General features: G+C 49.4%; 1 pseudogene; it reads left to right on the top strand.

Moving 5' to 3' along the window:
• Positions 1-2,907: 2,907 nt before the first annotated feature.
• On the top strand, positions 2,908-15,474 carry LOC147599837 (olfactory receptor 14C36-like; annotated as a pseudogene).
• Positions 15,475-15,723: the final 249 nt, after the last annotated feature.

The raw sequence follows: 15,723 nt of genomic DNA, 5'->3' as shown, positions 1-15,723 counted from the left end.
ATGTCACAGACTTGTACTACCTACGGTGAGGGTTATCAGAAGACACTTTGGTGAAAGGCAGGAGCACAGGAGGCAAGGAGTGAAAAGAAGAGATGGTCAGGCTCAATATAGGGAGACACTGTTGCAACACGTGGACAGTGAGACATGGGAAGCCATTTCCCGGAGAGTGTGCGCTTCATCCATCCCTGGAATTTTCTCATACCCGTCTGGATAAAGCCAAGAGCAACCTGGTGTGATCCTGCTTTGAGTAAGCTGTTACTCCACAGATCTCTTGACATCCTTGGCCTCACCTTTAATTTACTGTCTCATTTTCCCCCTCACAAGTTCTTCACTGTTACCATCCTCACAGCTTCCAAGACCTCCAGCCTACCCTGCCTGGCTGAGATGGAGTTAATTGTCTTCATAGCAGTCCGCGTAGTTACAATTTGGGGATCTGTGACCAAAACAGTGTTGGTAATGCATCATTGATTTAGCTGTTGCTGAGCAGTGCTTGCACAGTGCCAAGAATTTTTCTGTTCCTCACACTTCCCTACCTGGAGGTGGGCAAGTAGTTGAGAGGGGACACAGCCAGCACAGCTGACCCCAACTGATCACGGGGATATTCTGTACCACATGATGTCATGCTCAGCAATACAAGCTGGAGGAAGAAGGAAGAGGCAGATATTTAGAGTTTTGTGATAGAATCCTGCTTTCCTGAGCACCTGTCTGCCAATGGGAAGTCATGAATGAATCCCTCGGTTTATTTTGTTTCTGGGCACAGCTTTTACTTTACTTGTTCAAGTTTCATCATCTTGACCCAGGAGTTTCTCTCACTTTGCCCTTTCTGATTCTCTCCTCATCCCTCAGGAGAGACGAGTGAGCGAGCAGCTGGATGGGGGCTTAACAGCCACGTTATGGACGTATTTCTGTTTTCACTTCAAAGAGTAACAGTACCATGCTCTACAATTTCTTCCCCTTCTTGATGATGATAAATGTAATTTCTTTACTTTTATTCCTGTCATTCCTTCTTACTTGACTGGGCAGCTGTAACGTAACAGAGTTTAGCCTCCGGTATGGAGTTTTTAGAACAGTGCTTTTCCTCTCACTGCAGTGTGTGTTATCATTTCATGGTAACACCTCTCAGACAATATTGCCTCTCATTCCTTTCTGCTCTCTTTCATCCTTATTTCAACTGTGTGTGAGAGGAGTTTATTTTGCTACCCAGAAATGTCAAGGGACATGTCTCAAACTGGTGAAAAGCACAAAGAAGGGCAAATATTCATGGGATGGACACTGGTACACCACCATTAGCTTTGGAGCTCTGAAGACCTAACTTTTCAGCAGAGTGTCTTGAAGGTCTGAGACCCCTCTGTCTGCTCTGTATGTCAGTACTGAAGAAGATATTACTGCAGTCAGAGGTGTTGTTTTGATTCTCTTCACAGACTAAAGCACCACATGGGTCAGGAGATATTTCAGGACACCTCAAGAGCCATCATAGTCCTCTGGACCAAAAAATGTAGTCTCAAATGTAATGGCATCCCAACACTTGTGTTCAGGGATCTGATCAGAACACACATCTCCATTTCTGTCATGGTGGTTCAGTTTGCTCAAGTAACCCTTGAGTTGATCCTCATCCACAACTGGTTGTTCACCTCCATAGCAAGAGAACCAACAAACCATAGCCTTCAACACAAAGGGCATCCTCCATGCTCATCCTCCCTGACTGTCTCTCCAGCAGGGCCTCTATTCCTGCATTGCGAAACCCCATGTGAGGAAGCTGTCCCACCACATCTCATTTAATCCTAAACCACCACAGTTGTGTGACAAGCCCTGGGGCTCCAGCTCCTCCTGCCTGTGACCCATCTCCTCCTGGCTGTGCACATTTGGGCCGTAGCGGCTCAGCCGTGGCACCAGGGTGGAGTGCAGACTTCTCAGAGGGAAACCTGAGCAGTGACCCTTACCAGCAGACCATTGTACATGGAGCTGTGCTGCGCTGCACGTGCAGCCTGGCCTTCACGCCTGTGCTGTGCAGAGCAGAGCCTTTGGCTGCAGGACAACTTCAGCAGCTCATTGTCATAGCGGAGCCTGTGGGCAGCACCCACCCATCACTGGCCCTTACGCCTGCTGCGTGGCCTTGCCTGTATCCGACAATGCGGGAAGGTGTTCTCATGAGAATATCATTTCTGTCTGACTGTAGAGATGGTGAAAAGAGTTTGGCTTTTGAGAGACATTCCTACAGCAGCTCCCTGTGTTCCTACAGTAGATCCCTCTGCTCTCGGCAGTGTCTGCTGGCATCTCAGAAAAACACAGCAGTGTACTCACCCTCAATCTCAGAATGCTTCAAGCCCAGATCACGTGTGACTGATGGACAGAGCAGCTCCCCTCATTCTGCTCTAAGCCAGAGGCAATCCTCTTCATATGCAGGATTCACTCTGTTCTCCCTGAGTGCAGAAGAAATACTGAGACTTACTCACATGCTAAAACACTCTTCAAAAAAAAATGAGGGATTTTTTTCAATTTTTGACCTTCCATCTGCTTTTCCTACCATCTTAATTTCTTAGAACAGGAAATGCGGATGCTGACAAGCCCTTCTGCATTAGGGGTGCTTTCATCCGGCAAAGTCGAACACCAGACCTGGCCCCTGCTTCCACTGTTCCCATGAACTCACTGCTGCAGAGCAGGGTGGACACCTGGGCAGCCAGCGGGCAGAGGCCCAGTTCCTCATGGTACATTCAGCCAGCACCAAACCAGAGCTTCAGCAACAAAGATGAAGGAAGGTCTTCAGAAATGGGAAAGAAAAAAAAAAGGACAGAATTTTTAGGAAGGCAAGAGTCTGTACAAAATTTCTTTAGTTTGGCTCAGAAAAGTCACCGTGCGCTTGGAATGACTTTTCCTCCTTACAGGGGTTCCCATGCCCAGAGAAAGGAAATGTCCAACAGCAGCTCCGTCACTGAGTTCCTCCTCCTGGCATTCGCAGACACGCGGGAGCTGCAGCTCTTGCACTTCTGGCTCTTCCTGGGCATCTACCTGGCTGCCCTCCTGGGAAACGGCCTCATCATCACTGCCATAGCCTGCGACCACCGCCTCCACACCCCCATGTACTTCTTTCTCCTCAACCTCTCCCTCCTTGACATGGGCTGCATCTCCACCACTGTTCCCAAATCCATGGCCAATTCCCTCTGGAACAGCAGGAACATCTCCTACTCAGGATGTGCTGCACAGGTCTTTTTGTTTTTCTTTCTGATGTCAGCAGAGTACTGGCTTCTCACTGTCATGGCCTATGACCGCTACATTGCCATCTGCAGACCCCTGCACTACGGGACCCTCCTGGGCAGCAGAGCTTGTGTCCACATGGCAGCAGCTGCCTGGGGCAGTGGGTTTCTCTATGCTCTGCTGCACACTGCCAGTACATTTTCACTGCCACTCTGCCAGGGCAATGCTGTGGACCAGTTCTTCTGTGAAGTCCCCCAGATCCTCAAGCTCTCCTGCTCAGACTCCTACCTCAAGGAAGCTGGGCTTGTTGTAGTTAGTCTCTTAGTATCCTCTGGCTGTTGTTGTGTCCTATGTGCAGATCTTCAGGGCTGTGCTGAGGATCCCCTCTGAGCAGGGACGGCACAAAGCCTTTTCCACGTGCCTCCCTCACCTGGCTGTGGTCTCCCTGTTTATCAGCACTGGCACATTTGCCTACCTCAAGCCCCTCTCCATCTCCTCCCCATTGCTGGATATAGTGGTGGCAGCTCTGTACTCAGTGGTGCCCCCAGCAGTGAACCCCCTCATCTACAGCATGAGGAACCAGGAGCTGAAAGACACAGTGCAGAAGCTGATTCAATCAGCTCTTTCTCAGAAGCATTGAGCTGCCCATGTCTCTACAGAAGTGCTTGCAAATTCACCTCAGCAGTCTTCGCTTTGGGTATTTTATCTGTGATAAGCATGTTTGTCCATGCCTGCATACACTCCACTTCACCAGAGGCATGGACCCAGCCTGTCTGACCCAGAGGTCTGTTCACGTGTGTCTGACACAAGGAAATTTCTGCATTCTCAGTGTCTGGAGGTTGGGCTCTTCTTCCAAATTTGAGGTCAGGCTGAAGGAATTGCCCCCACAGTGCCGTGCTGCTGTGCTGGGGTTCTCCATGGGATGAGGGGAGGAGGGTTGGAGCAAGGTGTTTGAGAATGGGCCAGGCTGAGCCTTAACATGTGGGTGTCTGGTTCCCTTGGAGATGGTGAATGATCGACATTCCACACAGGGATCTGCCTGGGACTGTCAGCTCATGGCTTTCTCACCACAGGCCCCTCACTCTGCAGAGCAGGGCCAGCAGCTCAGGGCCATGTGGAGAGCACAGGGAGGGGACAGGGGCAGCAAATCAGGTCAGCATGGACACACTGCCCTGGAGAACGGCTCTCTGGGGGCAGGGACACCCCTGGGGAAGAGCAAAGGAGCAACTCTGTGCTTCCAGGAGGGGACCAATGACCAAGAGAAACCTATTTCTGAATGCACCAGCTTGGGGCAGCTTTCTCTATTGCTGGGGAGCTGCAGCAGCCTGAGGAGCCCCTGGGCCAGGAGTCTTTTCCTGGGAGAGGGCCTGGCACAGAACAACTTGTTGGCAGTGGACAAGAAGGATGTCTGGGAGACAGGCACAAGGAACACACGGAGACACTGTCCTCTGTCTCTTCATGCCATGGGTGGCCTTCAGCCCTGAGACACCTCTGTTTTCTTCCTTCACTCTCCATGCTTGGATGGGCCTCAGGAAACATCCATGAGCATGGAAGAAGCACAAACCTCCTGGACTGAGTTCCCATCGCTGCAGGGGAAGAGGAAAGATTGTGCGACACATGGGAGTGCAGGGATGCAGTGGGGGGTGTGTGGCAGTGTGTGTGTAAAAGTGAGGAAGAAGATGTGAAATGGCGAGGGGTGGAAGTGTGTCATGCTCAAATGAAATATGTTCAGTTTTGATGTTGAGGCAGCAGAAGAAGGAGGATGTGCGGTTCAGGGCTGGGACACGGAGCTAAAATAGGAGTCAAGGGAGTCAGGGGTTGGCACCTTTAGTACCTGAGGAGCATTAGCAGGGCTTTGGAAGAAGCTGCACACGTGATGGGGAACTCACAGCCATTGTGAGTTCAGTCAAACTTGGGACAGCAAGGGGTCAGAGTGAGGTGGGGAAGCAGGGGTGGAGATGGTCTCTTTGTTGAGTCTGCAACCCCCCAACAGAACTGAAATAATTTTCCTTTCTACTCTGGCTGCTGTCTCTTCCAATCAGGCCCCTGAGAAAACATGAGTTCCTTACAGCCACAAGGCTTTTTTCCCATTCCCCACTCTCCATAGAGGCTGGGAGGTGTCCTACTGCTCTCCTGCACTCAGCATCACACACCTTCACTTCTCAGTGCTCCCAGGAATGGCCGTCAGCATCCCATGAGGAAAAGGATGCCCCTGCCCAGGGTATGGGGTCACTACTAGATAATCCTGCTCAATGAAACATGTCAAGGGCTTTCACAGTCGCCTTAACACTGGATTTTCAACCTGTAAGCAGTGCCTCTGACTTCCTACTTCACCAGCTCGCAGGGACAGCAACCTTATCTCCTCATTCCTTCATGGGCTCTTCAGTGATGGCCCTCAGTGGAGCCCACTGACATCCCCAGAAACGTGGTTTGCTGCTGACTTTGACTGCTCTAGAGGCCACTTGAATCCACTTTCGGTGCCTGCAGTTCAGGAACTTGGCAGCAGAGGGCTCATTAACATGCAAAATGCCCTAACAAGCCAAGTCTCTGGGCATAATTCAATTCCTCTGTTCTTAGGTGGCTAATTTGAGAGGCTACAGGAGTGTAGTCAAAGTACAAAGTTCTCAGTGATAAATGTCAGTAAGAAACAATTTATTCTTTATGCACCATGCCATTTTTTCTGCTTATGCATTACGTGCCATCAGCAAACTCCTGTTGATACTGATCTTGAGTCCTGATTGAATCTGAATATGTAGGGAAGTCAAGACCCTGTATGTCAGACACTCTATGGGCTGTCTTCATCCCCGTGTACAACCTCACATCTCTCTCCTCAGCCACCTGGGACTTACAGCGCCTCTGTTCAGATCAGAGCTTTCTCCACTCCAGCCTGTAGCTGCCTGATTTCACCCATTGACACCAGTTTCCACTTGTTTTACTTGGGGAATGACGTGCACCTGGATACAGAATGATGTTTCTTAATTATCAAAAAACCGAAACTAAATGAATGTCTAGTTCAATAAAAAAAAAGAAATTCACTCCTCTGCTGTATATTAAGCCCACCTTACCTCCTCTGAAGTTCACTTTCCACCGTGGATGGCCTTAGACCAAAGGAAAATACATTTTGTGCCAATCACAGAGCCCAGGAGCCCCCAAAGCACTCCCTGCCCTGGACGCTGTTTGTCCATATTTGCTCACAGCATGTCACACTCTGAAGCCATGAGCTCCTTTGATTCACAGAGGGAAGCAAAGAGACAGAGTGAAAAGCTCTTTTTTGAACAGCCTGCGCTAATCGCAGAAGATCTGGGCTATAGAAATGTCTTCCGGCAGGCTCTGCAGCATCAAGACCCACTCATTTCTCATTCTCCTCCAACACTGGACAGCTCGGGTGCCATTATTCATATTTTCCCTTCTCCTCAAGGGAGAGAAATGAGTTGTCTGAACTGAGATGCTTTGGCCTACCCTGCCTGTCCACCATCTCCTGCTCCAGAAATGCTCCCATCAGCCCTGGGTCACATTTCCTAGTCCCATGTGGGCGCTTCAGGCACCCCTGGTGTTCTCATTTTATTTATTAAGGTGGGACTATGGTGGTAGCTTCTGTAGGAAACTGCTAGAAGTTGTTTCCCCTTTGTTCAGTGGACTCGGCTGGGCCTAGAGCTGAGTGGCCAAGGCTGTTGGCCAAGGCCAAGCCAATTGGCAGCAGAATGTTCTGTGATAACCCATCTGCAATAATGTATTTAAGACAGGGAAAGAAAAAAAAAAAAAAAAAGAAGGAGAGAGGATGTGAAGAAGCTGAAGCAGGGGCAAAGAGGGGGAGGCACGAGCCTTGTGGGCCTTGCAGGCCTCACCCTCTGGCCTCCCGCCGGGCTGCCGACTGGGCCCAACGCGGCCTGGCCCAGCTGAAAGAAGAGGAGAGGAGATGAGTTGTGAAGAGATCCTGAGAGGCGTCTGCCTTCCTGCTGTGAAGATTTTTTCTTGTGAGTGGAACAGCTGCAGATGCCAAGGTCAGTAAAGAAGGAAGATGAGCAGTAATGCAGCTCCTGGGCAGAATTCCCTTGCAGCCCATGGTGATGGCCATGGTGGAGCAGGTTGTCCCCCTGCAGCCCATGGAGGCCCCCACGCCAGAGGAGGTGGAGGCCTGAAGGAGGCTGTGGCCCATGGAGGCCCCTCTGGGGCAGCTGTTCTGGAGGAACTGCACTCCATGGAAGAGATGACCCACGCTGGAGCAGTTTCACTAAGGACTGCAGCCCATGGGAGGGACCCCACGCTGGAGCAGGGGAGGAATGTGAGGAGTTCTTTCCCCAACACTGAAGCCATGGTGTAAAACAACGTCTGATGGACTGACCGCAATCCCCATTCCCTCTTCCCCCCTGTGCCACTCAGGGAGGGGAAGGTGGTAGAGATAATGTTAAGCCTGGGAAGAGGGAGGGGTGAGGGGAGGTTATCTTGTTCTCTGTCACATTATCCTGCTTTGGTTTTATTAATAAATGAATATTTTCCCCCAAGTCGAGTCTGTTTTGCCTGAAACAGTAACTTTAAGGATTTTCTCCCTGTCCTTATCTCAAACCCCAAGTCTTTTTTTCTTATATTATCTCCCCCTGTGGGGTAACGTTAGCAGGGCTGCATGTATGCAGGAGGGGCAGTCCGTGGTGATTCGCACGCTAGGCGCGGATAGGTCCATCGGCGCAGGGGGCAGGTGCGTCCACGTACGTGGTGGGCATGAATAAGTCCATGAGTGCAGGGGCAGGTGCGTGGCGGGCACGGATAGATTCATGGGCGCAGGGGGCGGGTGCGTTCACGTGCATAGCGCGTGTACGGGTATTTAACCCTGTGTTGCACAGCATTAAATTGAAGGCTTGGCTTGACGGTATCCGTGTGATGCCCTGCTTTCCCCGGGGCGGGGCTCCACTGCGTGCGGGGTAGGTTAGCTGGCAAGAGAGCCGGCAAGCGGTGACCCCGACGTGTGACACGTCTGGACGGTTTTGAGCTGGGGCCGCACGGCGGTCATGCCTGCCTGCTGTTAGGATGGCATCCGTCTGTGATACAGTGAAGGTATTAAAGGCGTTGGGTAAAGATCTTAATTGTCTGGTGCACAGGGCACCGTTGACGGAGTTCATTAGGGGCTTGATTAACAAGCCGGGAGAGGTGATGGACGTGGCGCAGTTACAGGCGGCGGGGAAAGAGTCGTTGGAAGAAGGGGGGGTCAGAATGAAGGGTGTGGCGGCACGGCTGGAGACGTTAAGTTCGGTGAAAAGACTGCTGGCTAAGGCTCGAGAGGCGCACGAAGTGTGGGTTGCGGCTTTAACTGCAACCAAAGAAGGGTGGCCCTCGGAAGGGGAGGGGGACGAACGGAGTCGAGACGGCGTGGAGGAGACTAGGGGGTGGCGCTCCGGTGGCCTGCCCGGTTCGGCCGAGAGCCTCTGACAGTGATAAGGGGCGATGGAGTTTGGGTGTGCTCCCCCATGTGTTGCGCCTTGCTTGCTGGGGGGGCCTGGGCTGAGGGGGCAACCCCCCGGATGTGAGGACGCAGGGGTGCCCTCTGTCTCTCCTTCTGCCCCTTCGGCTCCGCCGCTTGTAAATTCGCAAAGGGGCGATAGTGAGGTGGGAACCAGTTTCGAGGCGGCGCCCGAGGAGTCGCGGGACGCGGAGCGGGGTCCTAGCGCTTTCCTGGTGGGGAAAAGAGCCGCGGTCCCCGAGACCAAGGAGAAAGCGGTGGGTGATAGAGCCGCGGTCCTCCAGACCAGAACAACGAGAAGCACTGCTTCAGAGGAACATAAATCAGTTTTAACGAGTCTAACAAAAGTGTTAGAGGAGCAGAACTGTGCTATTAATAACACTGACCTGAAGAGCCTGTTGACTTGGGTGTCCGCTCACGTATCAAACACAAACCTCTGTAATATCTATACAGTGGGCTCCTGGAACACCATAGGTATTGGACTGTGGGACTGTGTAACACAGGGTGACCCTGCTGTTCAAAAGTTATTACCGGTGTGGCGTGTAATGTTTGAAGCCTTAAAGAATCACGCACAGAAAGGAGATTCAACAGCACCCGTTACCCCGTCCGCTCCTTCGTCCATGGAAACAAAGACTAACAGCGAGCCGGAAAATCCCTTTGATCCAGGTCCCAGAGATCCGGAAAAGGAGCCTGCAGTCTTTGGAGCTTCCTTGTTATAGAGGTGGCGTGTTTGTGTGTGTGTGCGTATAAGCATGAAGTAAATGGTGTGAAATAAGGGGTGAATACTGTCTTGGTTTTAGCAGGGATGGAGTTAATTTTCCTCTCAGAAGCTTTGGATTTTGTGCGTGAAGAATGTTGATAAAATGCTCTGATGATAAGAGTTGTTGTGAATGAGACCAAGGACACTGTCTGGCTTTCCAAGTCTCGTTAACGAGCAGGTGCAGGAAGCTGGGCCAAAAAAAAACCAAAAAAAACAAAAAAAACCAAACCCAAAAAAAAAACCAAAAAAACCCCACAAAACCCAAAACAGACAGAGTATCGTTCATTTGGACATCGAGTGGTGAGAAATTGTACACAGTTCATTTTGTGTATATTAATATTCTTCTACATTGTTTTGTTCTTCTGTTGTAGGTTTCCTCTTAGTAAACTGCAGCATAAGGCAAGGTGTGATTGGCCGACCCTGGCCCCCATTCCCTCTTCCGCCCCCTGCCCAGGCCCGCTTAGGGGGCCGGGGAAGGAGGTGGAGATAGTGTTAAGCCCGGGAAGAGGGAGGGGACGGGGAGGAGGTTGTCTTGTTCCCTTTCTCATTATCCTGCTTTGGTTTTAGTAATAAATGAATAATTTTCCCCAGGTCAAGTCTGTTTTGCCTGTGATGGTGGCTTAAGGATCTCTTGCCGCGGCTGCCGCCAGGCACCCCCCCACCCCCCATCCGGCGGGGCGGGGGCAGCTTACCGAAAAACTGCCATGGTTACAGATACTCCCGTCTGAGCTGACCAGTGGCCTTTAGCAAGAAAAAAGCTGCACCATTTGAATGAGTGAGCTGAGGAGTGATTACAACTTGGATGTACAAAGCCAACAGACAGCCCCTGGAATACACCTGTGTTTGTAATACAGAAAAATCGGATGCTCCACGATTCGCATTTTCTGTGCCTTCAATCAATATGGGAGAACCTAATCAGCGATATCACTGGACGGTACTTCCGCAGGGTATGAAAAACAGTCCACCCATCTGCCAATGGTACGTTGCACAGGCCATAGCACTAGTAAGGCGGTTGTATAAGAATAGCCTCGTTTATCATTATAAGAATGATATCTCAATTGCAGCACCTGATGAGTCTCTGGTGGACAGAGTTCCTAATAAGATCACCAGTGCATTATCCGGATTTAAATTGGTTATTGCTCAAGAAAAAATTCAAAAGGTATGTCCCTAGCAGTATCTCGGCTGACAAATTATGGAAAAAATAATTAGGCCGTAAAAGTTAAAAATTCGTCAGAGTGTTTACCTTAAATGATTTGCAGAAATTGCTGGGAGCTATCAACTGGGTATGCCTGGTATTAGGCCTCTACAGAATTGCTTTCTCCACTACTCCAAATACATAAGGGAGACTCAGATTTAACCTCTCCTAGGAGACTCACTCCAGAAGCACAAACTGCGTTACAAACAGTTTTGCTATAGATTTCCATTCATTGGCCTAAGCAACCAATGCTGCAATTTTCAAGAGAATTAATGTTGTATCCAGCAACTCATTTAAGTTGCACTCCCATAAAAAATGCCTTGACAGTATTTACAGATGGATCAGGAGAAACGCACAAATCTGTAACTGTGTGGAAGAAAAATGATAAGTGGCATCATGACGTACAATTGGTAGAATGTTCAGCCCAAATTGTCGAACTTGCAGTGGTGGTACGAGCTTTGTAGAAGTGGAAAGATGAATCCCTCAGTATTGTCTCAGATTCTGCCTCTGTGGTCAATGTGATACAATGCGCTGAATGGACAATGCTAAAGGAAATTAATAATCCTTTGTTGTATGACCAGTTTAAAAAAAAAAAAGTGAAAATAAGAATCTGGAAACAAGTAATTGGGAAGGACCATTCCCTCTTATGACGTGGGGGAAGGATATGCTTGTGTCTCTACAGGAGCAGTGAACAAGTGGATCCCTGCACGATGCGTACGACCAGCGCTCCAAGCTGCCTTGCGTTCGTCGGATTGTTAACAAGCTGTGTGGCAGCTCCAAGGACATCAGTCATGGAAAGAATAAACGTGTGGGTAACTATGGCTGGTGCCACAGGGTGGGGCGCCATTTGTCTGTCTCTGTCATCTTCAAATAACCCTTTCAGAACATGCTTGGTTGACCTGCCAGATCAGATAGCGGTAGGACAACAATTCTGTGTAAAACAACAGCAGCCGTGAGTGCTGAGTGCTAAATTACAAGAGATGGAACTTTTGGGATCACTAAAGATGGACTTCTGCCTATTTTCTTTAACTATTCAGGAGCTAATGTTACTAGAGGGGTAATGATTGTAAATGCTTTAAGATTTATACATTGCAACGGTACAGCATGGTGTAATCACGCGAGCACATATCAAAATCCAGACAGCATAAAAGACCTAAACGAAGTACACACAGCTTTGAATCTGGTTGCCAGGATAATACAGAGTTTTGGAAACTAAGTAAAATTATTGCTGCTTCAGTCTTTACACCTGGTGTGGCAAGTGCCTAGGCGTTAACTATGCTAAATAAATTGGACTGTTGGCTTGCTAAGCAAATAAATACAACTGCATTGGCACTATCAACGCTGTTAACTGATGTAGATTCTATACACTATGCTACTTTACAAAACAGAACCGCTGTTAGCCTGCAGAGCACATATTTGACAGGCCTTGTTGCATGTGCTGACCACACGTGCAGCAACACCTAGTCAGTACTCTTTCACTGAATCTGCTGAGGGTATCAACAGAGGAGGCTCGGAGCGGGGTGGAGAGGACGGACCCAGAGCACACTTTATTTACAACAGGGGACGCCCTGAAGGTGCTGCGCCTGCCTCCTTTCTCTGCTCTGACCCGGCTGATCAGCATCCTCTTGCTCGGCAGTGTCTTTGGCGTAGTCGGGTTGGTAACAGAAAAGACCAGTAATAGATTTTTTTTATTATTAGCACAAAATCATGATTGTCAGGATTTTGATGGGCTTTGCTGCATGAATCTGTCTGATCATTCGGAATCTATTCACAAAGTATTCAAAACTTGCAAACAGAGTACAAAAACAGCAACAAAGTGATGGTTTTGATATATTCAGAAATCTTTTTGGTGGATTGATTTAAGCCTATTACAAATAGCTGTAGAACGCTTATTCATGCTCTTTATGTATGTATTTTGATCTGTATTTAGCGTGTGTGTTAAAATGTGTTCTGACTTTAATAGATAAAGCGTTGAAACAAGCCTCTTCTCATAAATAAAGAAAGGGGGAAATGTGGGTATTTTTTGAGCCAGTACGGTGTCAATGAAAGCAAACTGACCTTGGGAGAGGGATACAATCCTGCTCGCTGGAAGAAAGCCATGGAGTGAGAAAGGAAGCTTTAAGATACAAGACTTTGTTAGCAGAATTTATGCCTTTTTTCAACAGAGGCCTGGGGAAAAAAAACAACTAGTCACTGGCCTTGTAGATAAGAAAGTCACTGGACTTGATCTATCTATAACGGTAGAAGAGTGCCGTAGTACAAAATTATTAGAAGGTAGTGAAATTTAGTTTTGCTTAATTAATTATGATTATGTATATCGTGTAATTATATTGATTAAGCTTCTCTGTGGCATAACTGGGTGGTTGCTTTCCTTGGCTAAAATCGGAATTGAGACACTAGGTATCTCAGTAAGCATAATCATTAACATTTTGTGTTTGAGTCACCTGCCTACAAAAATGATACAGAAAATACTACATCGGATATTGATAGTAGAAAAACAAAAAGGGGGAAATTTGGTAACAGAGAGTTCAGCACAGCTGTCTGATATTGAAGAATTTGAGCTATGTCCTTGAACACCACTTGCTCAATAACAAAACTGCAATAAGAACAAGATAAGTAAATACCAAAGGCAAAAATAGTAAAGGCAACTAAAAAATCTATAACCAATCCAAACCAAGCTTAAGGCATGTGAACATTTCATTGCTACCAACAGAATTAGATTATTAAGTACGTGCACTTCACGTGTAACTGAGAAAAATTATAAAAGACTTATGCTGACGGACAATAAAGGTCTCCGGAACATTAACCATGTTTTTAGTGCAACGCCTCCAGATTTCTACAGCTACCAGGACTGGGGGATAAACAGAAGAGCGATGTAAAAAGAATTTCCCAGGTGATGGGGGAAGTATTTCCAGCCCTGTATAGAGGCTTCCCGCAGGAACAGACAGTTCTCTGTGCCTCCAGCCAGAGCAGGGCCAACAGCCTGGTTTGGTCAGACTCCTAAAAATTCTTGAGTGAATGGGCTGAAAGACAGGAACTGGTGGAGCAAAGTCACTCCCACTGTAAGAGAAGATGTGATTTGTGACTGCCTGAGGCACCTGAACATCCCTAAGTCCATAGGATCTGACAAGACACATCCCAGAGTCCTGAAGGAACAGGATGGAACAGGAATAGTGGCAGTTGCAAAGCCACTCTCCATGATATTTGAAAAGTCATGGCAGTCAGGTGATGTCCCTGGTGACCGGAGAAAGAGAAACATCTGTATCTCCTCTTGCTCATCAGCTAGTCCAGCTGCAAGTCCACTGGTGAACTGCAAATGCTCCCACCAGCAGCCGGCCCCAGATGTTCTATGTTTCCCACTGCTGGGTGCCCCGGACCTCTCTCGGTCGCTTGCAGCCACATCTCAGACCATCGTGCCTTCTGGGACACGGGGCCCGGCTCCGCGATAAAGGGTGGTTTATTAGCAGCAGGGGTTTCCCGCAGACCCGCCCTCAGCATTGCCGGGGAAACACAGCGCACAAGGGCTGAGGCCAGGAAACTGTGGGGCTGTTCTTGGAGGTTCACAGACTTTACTTGGGGTTTTTTTTTTTTAAAAGAGCAGGCTGAAGTTCTGCTCCTGCAAACTGCTCCCCAGTACTCATACGCGTGCCCTGGGACAAAAATTCAAATCCTTTGGCAGGCACAATCTCTGTGTGTACTTTCTGGTTTGAACGACCTGAAAACATACATTCAGCAATAAACGCAGCATGATGCTCCTTACCTTGCACTCATCTTTTTCTCACAGCTCAGTATTGTAGAATATTTGAGTATATTCTTTCCAAAACCATGCACTGAAAATAAAATACTAGCAGTATCACCTCATTTTCTGTCACTTCTGATGCATCATCCCAGCGTTCTTTACAAAATCTACCATGATGCATGGCTGCAGAGAATAACCCGGGACCGTTTAAAACTTTCTTTGGCCTGGAGCACACGACAAACCCCTCAAGTCACTTGCTGTATTCTTGGCATGGGGCAGCAAAACAAAGAAAGCCAGGCTACCCACAGGTGGGTAGGGAGAAAAGGTCTGGATCCTACAGAGTTTGGGGAGTAGGGGGAGGGATGGGAATCCAAATTCCCCAAATGCAACAGTGATGTTTTCCAAATACCTTCCTGACCAGACCCAAACAAGATGTTTGAACCTAAATGGCAATACAAAGAGCTCATTTCGGTACGTGGACTGTTGTAAAAGAAAAAAACACTCCTCCTCCTATGACTGCAGTAACTAAAACCCCGGGGGCTCAAGGGGGCTCTGGGAGATAGGGTGCCTGGTGCTTGTGCCCGGGGAGTTCTGTCTCCATCTCCCTCCCCTCCCCAGCTCTCGGGACACTCCCGAGGATGCCCCGGCTCGGCCCGGCTCCAGCTGACCCTATGGCACTGGGCGCTCTGGAGCTCCCCAGCACCACCATGGGCTGGGGAGTGCCCACCTTGCTCGGGCTGCAGCTGGAGCAGAGATCGCACCTGCGGGCATCAACACGGCTGCCCGGAAGGTCAGTGTGGAGTCAGAACAATTCCCAGCATGCCCCGGGTACAACGTGGCTGACCAGCAGCCACATGCCCTGCACTACAGCTCCCAGCATGCCCTGGGAGCAACATGGCCGACCAGTACCAGCATGCCCTGCACTACAGCTCCCAGCGTGCCCCAGGTACAACGTGGCCGACCAGCAGCCACATGCCCTGCACTACAGTTCCCAGCATGCCCCGGGAACAACATCGCCAACCAGCTGCCCCGTGGCCCAGCACTACAGCTCCCAGCATGCTCTGGGAGCAACATGGCAGACAAGGAGCCACAAGCCCCAGCACTACAGCTCCCAGCATGCCCCGGGAGCAACATAGCCTACAAGGAGCCCATGCCCCAGCACTACAGCTCCCAGCATGCCCTGGGAACAACATGGCCGACCAGCACCAACATGCCCTGCACTACAGCTCCCAGCATGCCCCAGGTACAACGTGGCCGACCAGCAGCCACATGCCCAGCACTACAGTTCCCAGCATGCCCCGGGAACAACATAGCCGAGCAGCTGCCCCGTGGCCCAGCACTAGAGCTCCCAGCATGCTCTGGGAGCAACATGGCCGAAAAGGAGT

The sequence above is a fragment of the Chlamydotis macqueenii genome, chromosome 8, assembly GCF_036417535.1.
Source record: "Chlamydotis macqueenii isolate bChlMac1 chromosome 8, bChlMac1.mat, whole genome shotgun sequence".
Taxonomy (NCBI): domain Eukaryota; kingdom Metazoa; phylum Chordata; class Aves; order Otidiformes; family Otididae; genus Chlamydotis; species Chlamydotis macqueenii.
This window is presented reverse-complemented; position numbering and strand designations above follow the sequence as displayed.